Below are 15,576 nucleotides of genomic sequence, written 5' to 3' on the forward strand. Positions count from 1 at the left end.
CACCCCATGCTTGTCAAGAAGATGATGACATACTGACACAGTGGCAGAAGGCTGCAGCTGTGATTGGAGGATTGTAGAGTGTAGAGGATAAAACAGGTTCCTTGTGAATTAAAGGCAAAGCTGCTGCTGCTGCACTGCAAAAACTCTAAATCTTACCAAGAATATTTGTCTTATTTCTAGTCAAAATGTCAAAACTAATCTCATTCTACTTAAAATAAGACTCATCACATTAAAAAGCAGCTTGTTTTTAGACACTTTTTACTTCTTTCAAGCAGATTTTCACTTGAAATAAGTAGAAAAATCTGATAGTGGAGTTTTTCTTTCTTATTACAAGAACAAAAAACTTGCTTTCACTGGCAGATTTTTCTACTTATTTCAAGTGGAAATTAGTTTGAAACAAGTGAAAATGATCTAAAAACAAGTTAATTTTTAGGTGATGAGTCTTATTTTAAGTGAAAAGAGATTAGTTTTGACTAGAAATGAGACATTTTGACAAGAAATAAGACAAATATTCTTGGTAAGATTTTGAGTTTTTGCAGTGTGCTGTGTTTTTTATTTGGTTTTCTATTCTACAAAACACAGGAAAATCACAGAAACAGCAGCGTGTTAGACTGAGACTTAACTCCTTCAGAGCTCCTCTCTTCATTCTAACAACTTCAATCTTTAAACACATGGTTCCACTATTTAAAGGGACAACAAGGAGTTTTGGAAAGTGAAGCGTTTTCATACTACATTTATGAGCCTCCGCGCTCACGGTGTAATTCTTGGACCGGTGAAAGACGGACGTCTTGCCAAGAATGTTTTCATTCATCAAGAATTAAAGTCAGAGGTTGGAAGACGATCACATACCGTCGTAGTTCCCACCATAAACGGAGATTCATACGGCGGCGTTATTCTCATGACTCGCCACGAAACCGAAAGTAAAGAAACGCTGGTCGGCTCGCCCAGCATTTCCACCACCACTAATAATAACAAAATAACCATAGAGACAAAACCATAGATTTATCTAGAATGGACCATTAACAAGTGGTAACGGAGATTCATCCACATTAATATCAGACTTTTTTATAACCAGATAGAAACTCCTGGTTGTCCCTTTAAAAGGCTCAGTAAACTCCTTAAAGAGCCGGACTCGTTATTCCTAAAATATTACTCAGACATTTATCTGCTGCAGGCAACAAGTAATCTGCAGATTCTTTTCTACATTTGAATCACACGTACATGTGATTTTTGAATGTGTCAAATTTAACATGGGAAAAACATGTTGATAACACATTTGAAATGTGTGGAATATGTTTTTATATCATCAAAAAAAAAAGTATTTTTCCTTTTTTTTCTTCTTATCTTATCTTATCTTATCTGGCACACATGAAACATGGTTTTAGAACATTTCCGAAGCCCATATAATACAACCATGTGAGCCCCCTGTATTGTATTCTATTGTATTGCACTGTTTTGTTTTGTTTTTTTTGTGGTGTCCATGTTTTGTTGCTGTTTGTGAATACTCACGTTACTACACTTCTGTGACATAGTACTGTATTACTACACACGGTGGAAACACGCCACCACACTCTGCTGCGTGTTTTCACGTGTGGTACCATGTGACACAAACACATGTAGTCGACACAATCCTATCAGACGGAGATGACAGGCTTCAGTCTGTGGGAAACAGAGCTGCTAGTTAAGCTTAAAGGGATAGTTCACCCAAAATTCAAATTTATTAGCAGTATTTGTCCATATAATGGTTGTCAATGTATACCAACTTTCTTGGTCCAAAAAGACACACCAAAAAACATCCAAATACCTCCATACTGCTCGTCTGTAATGTCCCTCTTGTATTGAAATTCTTTGACCGGTGCAAGACAGACTCATGTTTTCATTCATCAAGAATTAAAGTCAGAGGTTGGAAGACGATCACATACCGTCGTAGTTCCCACCATAAACGGAGATTCATACGGCGGCGTTATTCTCATGACTCGCCACGAAACCGAAAGTAAAGAAACGCTGGTCGGCTCGCCCAGCATTTCCACCACCACTAATAATAACAAAATAACCATAGAGACAAAACCATAGATTTATCTACAATGGACCATTAACAAGTGGTAACGGAGATTCATCCACATTAACGTGAGACTTTTTTATAACCAAATAGAAACTCCTTGTTGTCCCTTTAATTTTTTTCAGAACAATTTCTCATGTCGGGGCTTCAATACAAGACGGACATTACAGACGAGCAGTATGGAGGTGTTTGGATGTTTTTTGGTGTGTCTTTTTGTTACGAAGAAAGTTGGTATCCATTGACAACCATTATATGGACAAATACTGCTGCACGGACCCCCCCCCCCCGTAACTCAGAGAAGGGACGGAGGACTCTGAAACTTCTCACAGCTCTTAGTCGACATGAGGGTGAGTATATAATGAGTGAAATTTGAATTTTGGGTGAACTATCCCTTTAAGCTTCAGGAGTTGTGAGTTGATAGACACTTTTCATGTTCACTTCCTGGATGGATTCCAGTCATTCCAGGTTGATTGTGGGTTGGTAAAAACCGCAGCACAGCCACGTTGTGCGTCTACATCTGATATTACCATGAATGAACAGACACACTGTTGTTGTTTTGTGAGTCAGCCTCCCAAACTCTGTGCCGCTGCCCCAAATACTCACTAATTACCACCAATTAATCCACTTCTAAAGTAGTCCCTTACGAAATAAATGAGCTTAATCCTTTAAACATGTTCCTTTCTCTGCTGCTCCTGTCCCCGTGTCTGCCGTTGGGTTTAGGGGCAGAGAGAAGCCTGTTGAACAACTTTTAAGTCGTCATTTGATCTCAAGTGATGCATTCCTTCACAACGTGCTGCTTTCAACAGCAAAGTCTTTTAAACCTTAAAGTTTTTAACTGTCATTTATTTATTTTTTTTACATTGAAATGATGAAAAAACAAAGATCTTTGCACATCTATTTCCTAGGCAGGTGCGTCGGAGGGTAACGATTAAGTCCAAATTAGAAAAAGAAGAGTTCCCGCACACACATGGCCAACTTGCAGAATTTATTGTATTGCAACGTTTCGGTGCTAGACCTTTTACAATTTTTACAATAAATATGACAGATACAATAGAAAAATAGAAGACAGAGGGACTTGCAATAACACATATGCAGGTCGACTCTGCATGATTTGTTCAGACTGTTTCAGATTTCTATCGAATCCTTGCACACTTTTTATTGCAAGTCCCTCTGTCTTCTATGTTTCTATTGTATCTGTCGTATTTATTGTTTCTGACTGTGATTATTAGCTATTACCTTCTATTAGGACCTAATGTATCCAGTCACGGCAGCTTAGTATTCATTGTTCTTTACCTTTGTATATTGATGCTGTTTCTATTGTTTGTATGTTGATATTTAATATTTGAATTCCTCACATCCAGACGTGTGGGAAAGTGATTGGTTTGTGTCACACGGCCACTCCTATTTAAGATGGCTTCCAACAACATGACGTTTGTTTACAATTGTTTGGACCATTTGAGATTGGCCTTTGTGAACATAAATTGGACCAATTGTAAAAATTGCCAAAATGCATCATCCTCATGTTGTTTTGAATCAGATAGCAGGTGTGAATCTGTCCTTCATGAAGCCTTTGATGGAAACGCCCACTGAAACTTTAAATGACACACAGAGCGTATCTCTGTAATAGCCTCACACAGATTTTTACATGTTGTGGCACTGATGAATAATCCAAATTCCCCTGAGACTCCAGACGGTTTCATTCTCTGCCTATAACCACAGCATTTCCTGTTTATCACCCACAATTTAAAAAGAATTAAAGCTGCTTCACTGCAGTGGTAAAGTGTCATTCGGTAAGTTATGTCACTTTTAATGCAAAGTTGACATTGTTTGAGATGGTTTTGTTCTAATAATGTTCTGATAATGGCCATTCACTTTTTTGTTCATTGTAATAGTTATTTCTTTGGAGATTGAGGTGCTCATGTGACATTAAAATAAAACTTGTTTCAATATTTTGTAGATCAAAATATGCGTCATATGCGTTTTCTTCCTCCATGAACTACAGAAAAAGTCGCGTCTCACAGATGAGAGCTTGCAATCGTGAAAATCAAAGTGACTCCGTGTGGGAAAATGTCAAATATTCTGTTATCAAGACAAAAATCTGAAAACATATATTGAATCTTGACAGCATAAATGTTGGTGACTTGTTTTTAATGATACGTGTTTTGCTCCATAAGTGAAAAATGTGATGTTTAAAAATGCCACGCTTACATTGACTGCAGTTGTTCCCATGAGAGCAGAATTCAAAATGTTCTCAAAAATTTAGATAAAATCCTGATATTCGCCAAACATTGAAAACATAGGCTCAATTTTTCAAATATCAAAAAGCTGTGTGGTATTTTTGTGGAGGACGGTCTGAAGATGCAGTGTAGCAAATTTAGTATCAATTGAGAAAAAATTGTTGTCGGAGATAGATAGGTCTTAATTAATTAATAATGATGGACTTCATAATTTGCACTGAATTTAATCGTACAAAAGTTTCTAAAGTTTTGGGGCTACATTTTGATGAAAGTTGCAAAACTGTAGCACGTATTATCAACGTTTTTCAACCACCCCCACCTCCCATGATGAGGGAAATTGACATATCTGGACCTTTGTGCAAAGTTTGGTGGTTTTTCATGCATGGGAAGTAGGATTTCCTCGAAAGAAGAACAAGAAGTTATTCACACTTCCCAACAGTTTATTCAGACGTTTTATTATTACTCATATTATCACAAAGCTCAATTGCACAATTATGGGAAGTACAGTTGTTCAGAGTTGCAGCCATGGAAATCACCTTTTTATTTATTTTTTGCTCCCATAAGTTTAGCTGAATTTCAGTTCATGAACAAACAAACATGTCTGCACCTGTTGGACCTGTCAGTTACTGTGATATGTTCAGTCTGATCAGGCCAGTGACTAGAATTACACTCCAAAGTCGCTTTAGATTGTTGTACCTGCATGTTTCATATTCATAACTGTGTTCTACCAAATGACTTCATCCTAACTGAGCTTCTCCTCCTAACGGAGACTTTATTTATAATCATCACCTAATTTTAATGAGAACAATACGGAGGAGGTCACCGTTGTGACTACTCTGATGTTTATGAAGTCTATAAAACGAATTGTTGAACAAACATTTTAGATTAGCTGGGCTAACCGTTAGCTGTTAGCCGTTAGCCGTTAGCAGTGTCAATAAACAATAATAACTCAATAAACGGCCCATGAAAAATACATTTTTTCCAGCGGATATCCTAGTTCCAACATGACTGAGCTAACTGGAGTAGTTTCATGTCGTGTCCCACAACGGGAGGGTTTTAACAGCTGACGTCCTGCTGTTAGCTGAGCTGCTGCTGTTAGCTGTCAGCAGCAGCTAAGCTAACACCTACAACCATGACTAATTACAAAAACGTGCACACAGAAATAGTAATGTTTGTTCAATAATTCGTTTTATAGACTTAACAAACATCAGATTTTATCAAAGTGGTTTTGGCAGCCCAGAGCCCCCAACGCTACCAGTTAGCCGCTAACGCTACCAGTTAGCCGCTCGCTAGAATGCTATTAAAACCCACTTCCGTTGTGGTGTGACGCAATGGATCATGGGAAAATAAAGTGGTGGATAGGACGGCATAGCTGAGCTGTGAAGACAACAGCAAAGGAGTGGGAGGGGCGGGGGTGCAACAGGGGCCCATGGCTCATTTTTTTTGCCCTGGGGCAACATGGCAGGTTTAATCCTGCCCCCGGACCAAACAAAAGGATGCGAGCGGAGATAAGAACCTTATCACAACATGTAGCTTTTTATTATATCCCCGAGCCATTCCTATTCCCGTCTCTGTCCCTGAATGTCGTGGTTTGCAATTACAGGGTTCATACAGGAATCTGGAAGTTAATTCTAATACCTTTTTAAGACTTTTTCAAGACCTTTTAAATATTTTTCAACATCTCACGGCCACTTCAAGCTGTAACCATTTACATCAGTGACACTTTAAACTTAACAGTTTTAGTTTGTGATAAAGACTATAGACCACCATGATACAACAGAATTCAAAATAGGCTGGGACAAAAAACACATTGCTGTACCCTCAAAAAACAAAAACAACAGTCTTCTTTTTTATGTACCGTTTCATCTTTGTTTTTTAATAAAACAAATAAATTCACACACTTTTACAATGTTTTTTCAAACTCTTGGACAGCTAATTCAGAAAAAATACCTTCAAAATTTAAGACTTTATAAAGTTGTGAAAAGACTCTTTAATACTTTTTAAGGGTCTTAATTTTCCCAAAATTGATTCATCACCTTTTAATACTTTTCAAGACCCTGCGGATACCCTGAATTAGTTGCTCCTAATACTCAGTCCCTCCAGGAATTCGCGATGTTGCGATCGCAACAATTAACGCAAATTCAGCCAATCCCCGCAAATTTTTGCGATCTTGCAATTTTGTACAATCACCGCAACTTTTCCGCAAATTGGACCAATTGTCGGTGCTTTCCGCGAGTTACACAGCAGAGAGTGCAAGTCTGGACGGAGCGGTGGTTGAAAGTGAGTCCACGGAGAAACGGCGTGGCTGGGCTGACGGCAAGAAACTTGATACAACGTGCACAAAGTGATAAGTAAAGGAACACAAGCTGAGTTGAACGTGTTGAGTGTGTGAGTTGTTCTGGTTGAACGCCCGAGCCTGTGTGTCAACCCCGCAGCACTCGCCGAGGGGGAATCCAATGAGTGCGCCACTGCAGGGCCGGAGCGGAGCAGCCGGCGGCCAGGTGCCCCTTCCCCCATCCTAAGGCCCTGGCCCTGGACTTGAGTAGCCACCCTCCCCCTTTTATTCAAAGACTGGACTGTTTTAATGGCATTTTAAAACAGTTCTTTTACCACGATTTTTAAACAGACATTTTAATTAAAAGTGAAACAACTTTCAACTCTATGTAATTTCCCTGTGCCTTTCTTAACAAGTGGAAAATTGCTGGTATAACAGGACCTCGCATTATTTTGTGACATTTCAAAATTTTCAATTTTCCTTTGATTTTGAATTATTCAGAACAAAACTGCAACTTTTTTTTGCAACTTTCGCTGTCTCCCGCAATTTAATCGCAACAAAAGCGCTTAAAACATCGCAACATTCACCGCAATTTTTTCAAAATGAGGCCGCAAAATCAGGCATTTTAGGCTGCAACAATCACAAAAAAAGCCCGCGAAATCCTGGAGGGACTGAATACTGCTCTTTTGCAGTCAGAGCTCAAACTCAAAAATCTGGTATATGTGAATGTATTTCAGTCCATGATAAAGCCCATTATATCCAGGCTTCATGAGTGTAAATGTTTTATTTTTTAACTGATTTTGTAAATGCAGTTGTTATTTGTGTATTTTATGTCTAGGTTTGTATGAGTCACTCACTAAAGTGAAACGGGTTTTCGAGTCACTTGAGTCAGTCATCCAGAGTGTGCGCCACAGACAAACGAGTTTCAAACCACTCCCGTCCCCAAATCATTGAGAAAAAGACTAAAAATCAAGAAGTGTCCAAGGCAGAACATTTATTTTTCTTTCTTTCTCTCTAAGTAAATGCAAAAAACAGTGCAAAATTATAATAAAAAGCATGAAACTCTGCACAAAACTAAGTTTAAATAACCTGAACACTAATGCAAAAATAATATTCTTACATTCAACAGTGAATCATTAGAATAAAATAACTACGTACAGAATGAATGGACTCCCACTTCCTTCAAACCTCTTCACATATTGGCATTCAGGAAAACCAGCTCACACACCTGTTTCTCCTGTCAGTCGGTGAAAAGATCTGCTCTGATGGCGCTGATGTTGCCACAATGCAGAGCCTTGACTTCATTACCTCACACATAACGGTTTCACACCGCCACGGTTCTGGTTCTCGCACTGGTTCGGTTCTGGAGTCTCAGAACCTCGGTGCTGTCTGGCAAACCACCAGTTTAGTGGAACCAAAGTGGGAGGACGTCATTCCGCGTCACACAGCCGGAAGTAAACACAGCAACGGCTCTTTCCGAAACGGCAAACTACCGCAATACTTACTTTTAATATTTTTTCATGCGATAAAGTAGCTGTTTAGATCCCAAATATACGGCCAGTTTATCCAAATGAGGCTGTTTAGAAGTTTGCTCCGATGTTTTTCAGAGAAGTGAAGCTCTGCAGCGACCGGGACATCACAGAGACAGCAGCCGGTCTGCAGAGCTGCTCGGCCGGCCAACCTCCGTCGCCATCCCGGGGGAGAATGTAAAGTGAAGCTTCCTGTGTGGACAGAGCAGCGCTGCCTCGGGGCTCTGTCTGTATGTACAGAAACCACCACATTTACAAAAATACATAAATGTTTTACAATGAACCGATCAGGCTGCATTAAGTTTTATTTTACTAAGCTACTGTATATAACATGGTTACGGTTTCCTGCTGCTTTCCTGCTCGTCCTAAGTGACTCGCCCACTGATGATGTCACGGTTCGCAAGGAAATAAACCAACTATGTTTTGGTTTGGCTGTGAACCGACTTTTCAGGTTCCGAACCAATTATGTTTTCAGTCTGAACGCGCCAGCCGGTTCAAAGTTGCGTTCGGGAACCAGAACCGTGCCGGGGCTCTGCCAGTGTGAAACCGCTTACAGACTTTCCCCCCCTTTCTTTTTCTTTTTCTTTTTCTTTATCTCATGGCCCGGCCCATTAGAGAAAAACTGGTTTTCCTAACAGAATGTAAAGTTTGGTATGTTTGTGTGTTTCTCCTTCGCTTTCTGAACTCAGTTCCACAGTCACTTCCTCAAAGGGCTGGAAGACAACGCAGGCCTAGGGACAGTGGTTGTTGTGTCTACTGTGATGCGCTTCAACCACTCACTGTGCTTCGTCTGGTGTATTGGGTTATGGATTTTACCTTTCAGAGGATCTCTTGAATCTGAGGCTGCTGTATAGAGAATGTGAAGCTGACGTCACGCCGCTTTGCGTTGTGTGACGTCGGCGCCATCTTTGGAGGAACGCAAACGTATAAACAGAGAGTGGGGGAAACGGAGGAAAACGAGCAAGAAGAAAAAGAGAAAGAAAAGGAGATGAGGAAAAAAGAAATGGAGAAGGGGAGGGGAAACGAAGGAGGAACGTATCGTGATAAACTCAAATTTAACGAGAAACAAAGGTACACAGAAAAATTACAACTTATTAACGGTGTCGATCCCTAACTTACGTTTTACCGTTAAGGGACTGGATTCAAGACCAGGATTTACTCCCTCCACTGACTGATCCAGACATCCTGAACTATCTGGTTTTTGGTATTACTGCATATACTACTGTGGCAGCAGTACTGTCCCACCATGATTACTGTTAAGCAACTTTGGGGAACTTTTTTTAGGGAGACGAACAAGTGTTTACATCCGCGATCCTCCAAAGATGGCGCCCAACGTCCCACAATGTGACGTAACTTCACATTCTCTATTGGGGGGCGAGGGGGTCTGGTCTGTTGAATCTAGAATTTCTACAGATTAATCTGAATGTGTCTCCATGGCAGCAGTCATTAGTCTGATAATGAATCAGCAGTCGAGGTTGAACTCTGTGGTGGGAGGAGCAGATGACTCAGAGGAGGAAGTCGAGCCTTTCTACAGTTTGTTCAGTTATCAGAGAAGAGGAAGAGAAGACAAACACATCCAGTCCTTTACATCACTCTCTTCTCAAACATACTGTTGCCAGTAAAATCAATAAAACATGAAAAATAAACCCGTTTTAATATTACGATAGGTCTTAGAATTTAGAACGGGTTTAAAATAGTCTATCTTGTTTATGTAAACTGTCCTAGTATTGTATTGCTTTGTGTTGTATTGTCCTTAGTTTGTCTGTGTATTGTATAATCCCTAACGACAAAAAAAGGATTGGTTTATAATAAGGTTATACATTTAGTTAACACTTACTCAATCATAAATAAACAATTGCATTAATATGCATACAGTTTTCATGCACTGATGCAGGCTCACTATTTGGCAAGATCTGCAAAAGGTTAGACAAGTGTGTCAACTGTCTGATGTTTGGTTTAGTTTTCTGTCTTTTGTCGACTCTCCCTTTCCTTTGTGGATAGAAGCCATGTGCTGCTAATTAATCATTAAACAATTCATAAATCCTTTATAAATAATGACGGACTGATAACAGCTTAGTTAGGACTTCCTCAACTTCTGCCAACATCCAACTGTTTTTAATTTTTCCAGTTTTGCAGCCTCTAATGTGACCATGGCAACCGCAGTTACGTTCTATTATCTTTACGTGATTGGAAATCAGGTTCCACAGCATAGCGAGGGACAAGCACATACACGGCATTTACAGCACACCTAACAGCAGCGCCGCGGGGGGAACAGAAGAGCAACAGTCTGACACTCAGGTGGAAACAAGCCGTACGGAAATAAAGACTCAGAGGGAATTTCAGGCCACGGTATAAACTCTGTAACATTGTGTCTCACTGACAGCTGCTGTAATAAATGTTTCTGCAAACAGTCAGTGTGCTGTATGATCTCAGACTCAGTTGACCTCTTATCTCACGGGTAATGTTTGAGCACTGTTAAAGGATCATTTCCGTTTTTTACAACCTGGACCTTATTTCTAGCATAAAATAAGATTATTTCCTCCCCCAGACAACTTTGGTGTCATTTGGAGTCGTTTTGACGAAATTAGCCCCAGTGGAGCGGCGTGTATATCCGTATAATGGAGTCTACAGGGCAGCAGAATGCAGCCTCTAAATAACACATTATCTGCAGAGAAACTCCTTCATTTCACCAATATTTAGTTCTGATAGGCTAGTGCTATTCCCCTCTGAGTCCGGGGTTAGCTGTTATCAACATCCGGGGTCTGCAGGTTGACCTACTGACCTCTGACCTGGATGATGTCATCTCTGAGCGTCGCGCGGCTCATTCTGATAATAATCATTCTGCTTCGGCATTCGGGTCCATGTTTATCTCAACTAGCCGGAGCTTTAGTGAGTCCAGGTTGAGGAGAGGAAGCCTGTGGAAGCTGAACTTCATCCAGCTGCTCATTTTGTTCTGACAAGTCAGAAACACACAGAAACCAACCGTAGCATTAGCATTAGCAACAAGCTCAGAGATGACATCATCCAGGTCAGAGGTCAGTAGGTCAACCTACAGACCCCGGATGTTGATAACAGCTAACCCCGGACTCAGAGGGGAATAGCACTAGCCTATCAGAACTAAATATTGGTTTCGCCACAGATAATGTGTTATTTAGAGGCTGCATGGGGGGCGACCGCCATTCCGAAGGACCGCCATTCCGACGGTCTGCCAGTCCGAATATTCCCGAAGGTCCGTCATTTCGAACTTCCCGAGGGGCCGCCGTTCCGAATGTGTTTTATTTTGAAAATTGACCGGATTCTCTCGTGGTTTGACTTCCTGCCCGGCTTGACACGACGCGCCGCGGGGACAGCGCCCGACCGGCCCCTCCCCCTCCCCCTCCCCCTCCAAAGTTTCACCCAGGTGCGAGTCTGATGCATTACATCCATGGTCTGATGCAGCCGCGGCACTCCTGCTGAAAATAAATGTCCTTGCTCTGTGCTTTGGTTAGGTTTAGGCAATGTAGAAAGGAGTTGGTTAAGTTTAGTAAAAAGGTTAGGTAGAGGCCAATAAAATCTCAGTTAATATGTATCTCCCCCGGGAGTCGAACCCTGATCCACCGCGTCAAAAGCAGATGCTCTGACCGCTACGCTACCACCGCAATTAAGCTTGTTTACTCCGTGCCGTAAACCATTCAAGATTTTTTCAGGTTCGGAATGGCACCCTTTCTTTCAGGTTCGTAATGGCACCCTTTTCCCATAAATAATTAAGGGTCGGCATTTCGACAAATTAATGTAAACGTTCGGAGTGGCGGCCCTTCGGAATGGCACCCTGGAACCAGGCTGCATTGCGCTGCCCCGTGCTCTCGCATTATACGGATATACGCGCCTCTCCACTGGGGCTAATTTCGTCAAAACAACTCCAAATGACACCAAAGTTATCTGGGTGAGTAAATGATCCTATTTTATGCTAGAAATAAGGTCCAGGTTGTAAAAAACGGAAATGATCCTTTAAATGGACATTAAGCTTTGTGGTTGTGGATGCAGCAGTTGCTAGTTAATAAAGTGCAGTTTGCATGGCATTTTCTAAAAAGACGACACAAGTGCATTAAAGCAGAAGTAAGTGATCCGGTGGTTTTGTCTAACTTCCTGTCAGCAGATGGAGTTAGCAGCCCCCGCCCTCGTCATGGATCTATTGGTCCTCGTCCCTACGTCACCACATTCAGGCGCATCCCTTGGCTGCACACACAGAGAGGACTGCCCCTTTACGCCGTTCTCTCTCCTCATTGGATAAAGGTTGTAGGATACAAGGAAAGTTTTCTCCTGGGCTCAGAGCAGAGCAGAGTGACTGACAGACCCGTGTTTCAGACCAAACACTCTATAGAAGTGATTGCTGTCGGCTCGGCTTTTAGTTTGGGTTTTGTCACTGTCTTGTCCTGTGTAGGTTCTTGTGTTAATTTGTGGTTCTGTGTCCTGTTTACTTTGTGTTGTGTTTTGTCTCGTTTTCCCTGTTATGTACTGGTTTCCTGTTTTACTTTGAAGTCTGTGTCTGATCCTTGTCTTCCTGTTAAGTTTCCCGCCGGTTGATGACCTCATGTGTCTCACCTGTGTTTGATTGCACCACCTGTGTTTCGTTCTCTCGTGTGTATATCACCTCTGTGTTTCCATTGTCTCTTGTTGTGTCATTGTCTACCCATGTGTCGACCCAGTGGTCTTCCCTGCGATTGGGTCCATCCTGCTTCCCTCAATCCCTGACATATTCATCTGGAATGTGTGAATGCTTTACCTTTCATTGATAAGTAAGGCAGACATCCTTGGATAATCTGCTGGAATCAAATACGATGTCAGCCTGTCAGTCCTACAGCGTGTCATAGATGGAACAAAACTGATGCGCTCAGTTATGGTGGAAGTAAAAATGAGGCGGCTCACTCATCAGCAGACATGTCTGTGGATCATTGGAACTTTCTTGAAATTCTTCTGCTTCTTAGCAAATATGAACGTGCTGTTTACAGCAGCACGTTCAAGACCACATCCAAAAAAAGCAAATGGAGCACTGGCAAAGGAAGAGGCTCACTAGTCACATTAATGTCCAAAACTACGTTCATACTTTGTGGAGGCTATCCGGCAACAGTCCCTGTCCTACAAGTCTTTTATTGAAAGTATCTTGACTTTTTCTTTTATCTGCTGGCACAATAGCTTGGGCGTTAAAGACAAAAATTGTCTGAATAAGATTGTAAAGGTGTGCTCCAAAATAATAGGGGTGCAGCAGGATGACGTGAGTTCCCTTTGGGACAAACGTGTGGTTAGAAAATCAAAGGCAAAGCCCCATTACAGAAAACCAACCGTTACTCCAGATCATTTATCCCATCTGCTATCAGACTCTTAAACCTAGACCCAAGCGTCTGGAAATAATTTCTTTTATTTTTATTCATTATCATTATTATTGTTATTTTTCTTCTTCTTTCTTTCTATTACACGCCAGAAGTCCAATGGGAGACAAAGGACATCTTTTGCTCCACTGACATTGTAAACACAAACTGGCACCTGTGCGTATGTATGTAGGTACGAATGTGGATGAGTCTGTATTGTTGAGTTTCTTTTGTTGTATTGTTGTGGATGAGTGTTTTTATTGTTCTTGGTGGACTGCTGAACAGAATTGCCCTAATAAAGTTGATCAAATCAAATCAAATCATCAAGGAAACAATAGCTAGCCTAATCCAGGCTGGAATGTATACTGTACAGACAGACACAAGTCAAGATATTACATCAGAAGATCAGTGCAGTGTTGTAGTCGGCTGTGTAACAGACAGCAGCATTCAGGCTCTATTATGTTCTAATGGAACCAATGTGACCAGCATGTATGATGGTCTGGGTTGGCTATCTATAAGACAGAGGTCTACCTATGCTTTGCTGAATTTTTTAAGAAATACACTTGTGACACGAGTACCAAAATTACTGTTTGACAAACTACACTCCCATTTTGCCTTATGGAACAAGAAGTAGGCCTACATCAGAAGGGAGGTTCATACTGCCATTGTGATCCGGGGTGCAGGCTTGAATCCAATCCTGGCTCTAAGACTGCAAGGAACAGATGGATTTTGAAGAGATATTCTGCTTTTGAGAGTCTCAAAACCTCGAAGATTAGAAAGCCATGTAGTAATTAGACCCTGAAATGGCTCGCTGGCTTCATAGCGGCTCACACATCACATAGAGATATATGATGGTCTATAAGTCTATCATTGCTCTCATCGTTCTGGTTATGTTTGTCTTTCCTAATTGGCATTGCTTCAATATAAAACTCTGATCAGTTTTGTTTTCTCATGGGGGGGGGCTGTCATAAGCTGACACGTCCTAATACTCCACTAGGTGTAACTGGATGAGAGAACAACACGCTGCTGGTGACAAACAACAGAAGAGGTGAGATAAAGAGTGTCGTCTCACCTTTGTTCCCTGTGTGTGTGTGTGTGTGTGTGTGTGTGTGTGGGACGAAGAAGAATCTTTGAGTACATTCGATATGCCCCCCCCCGCCCCCCCATCCACACACACACACACCTCCAGCTAAATCCTCTTGTCAGGACTTGTGCTTCAAGGCAGGAGACAGAGGAACAAAGGAGACACTTCAGTACGACAGCCATGGCACCTCACAGGGTTTTTCATGTGTTGTAAGCTGCCCCCCCCCCTCCCCCTCCAAACTGCCACACACAGACATTTATGACCCTCTTCCCCCCTCCTCCTCCCCCCTGAAGAGGCTCTGCAGCATTCACACCGGCTGGGAACACACAGCTGGATCCCACAGGCTGCGTGTTGTAGGATCTTGGAGAACGGTGATGAAGAAAGACTCATTTATAAACCTAGTGTTATTGTGTTAATGAAGAATTTAGAGTCTTTGTGTACAGTCGGTGCACAAACACCTCAGCCAACTATTCACTATTCACTAAAAAAAGAACAGATGGAAAGGCCAGAGGAACCCAAGTGTGTAGATGAAAAGAAAAACAGAAAAATCAAATCAATATTGGCACCAAACCAAACCTTGTACAAATGTACTGTGATTGTTTTGTATTGTAATCATAACGGACACTGTAACGTACAGACTTTACCAACAGTCACACATCTAAAAAATCTAATCAATTTCAGTCCAACTCTCTCTAAATAACCTCGGCCAAAACAATAAACAGTTCAACATAAAGTGCCAGTTGCAACAACAACATCATAATAATAAAAATAGTTCAACATAAAGTGTACGAGTTAAAATAAAATAAAAAAGTGCCAGTGATTGACCTTCATCCCTCCTATTCTTCCAATATCCTGATGAAAAATAAAATCTCTCCATTTCAGCTGCTGAGACAAACGAGGCTGTTCACGTTTCCAGAGCTCAAGGCTGCCCTCTTCCTTTGAACTAGGTTAGCTGCCAGAGAGAAAAGTCTCTCACAAGGGACAGAAGGAGCAGGGCTGCTGCCCAGATACCTGCGGCCCGGGGCAGAAAGCTGTGGATGGCCCCCC

At 41.4% G+C, this 15,576-nt stretch overlaps 1 protein-coding gene across 1 annotated transcript in view; it reads right to left on the reverse strand.

The window, feature by feature from the left end:
- LOC146979224 (protein NLRC3-like) overlaps window positions 1–15,576 on the reverse strand; it is a 331,528-nt gene that overhangs the window by 256,983 nt on the left and 58,969 nt on the right. The gene's annotated exons all lie outside the window — the stretch shown is intronic.

This window comes from Trachurus japonicus, chromosome 10 (genome assembly GCF_045865225.1).
Source record: "Trachurus japonicus isolate A0001 chromosome 10, Traja_1.0".
In the NCBI taxonomy this organism is placed as follows: Eukaryota; Metazoa; Chordata; class Actinopteri; order Carangiformes; family Carangidae; genus Trachurus; species Trachurus japonicus.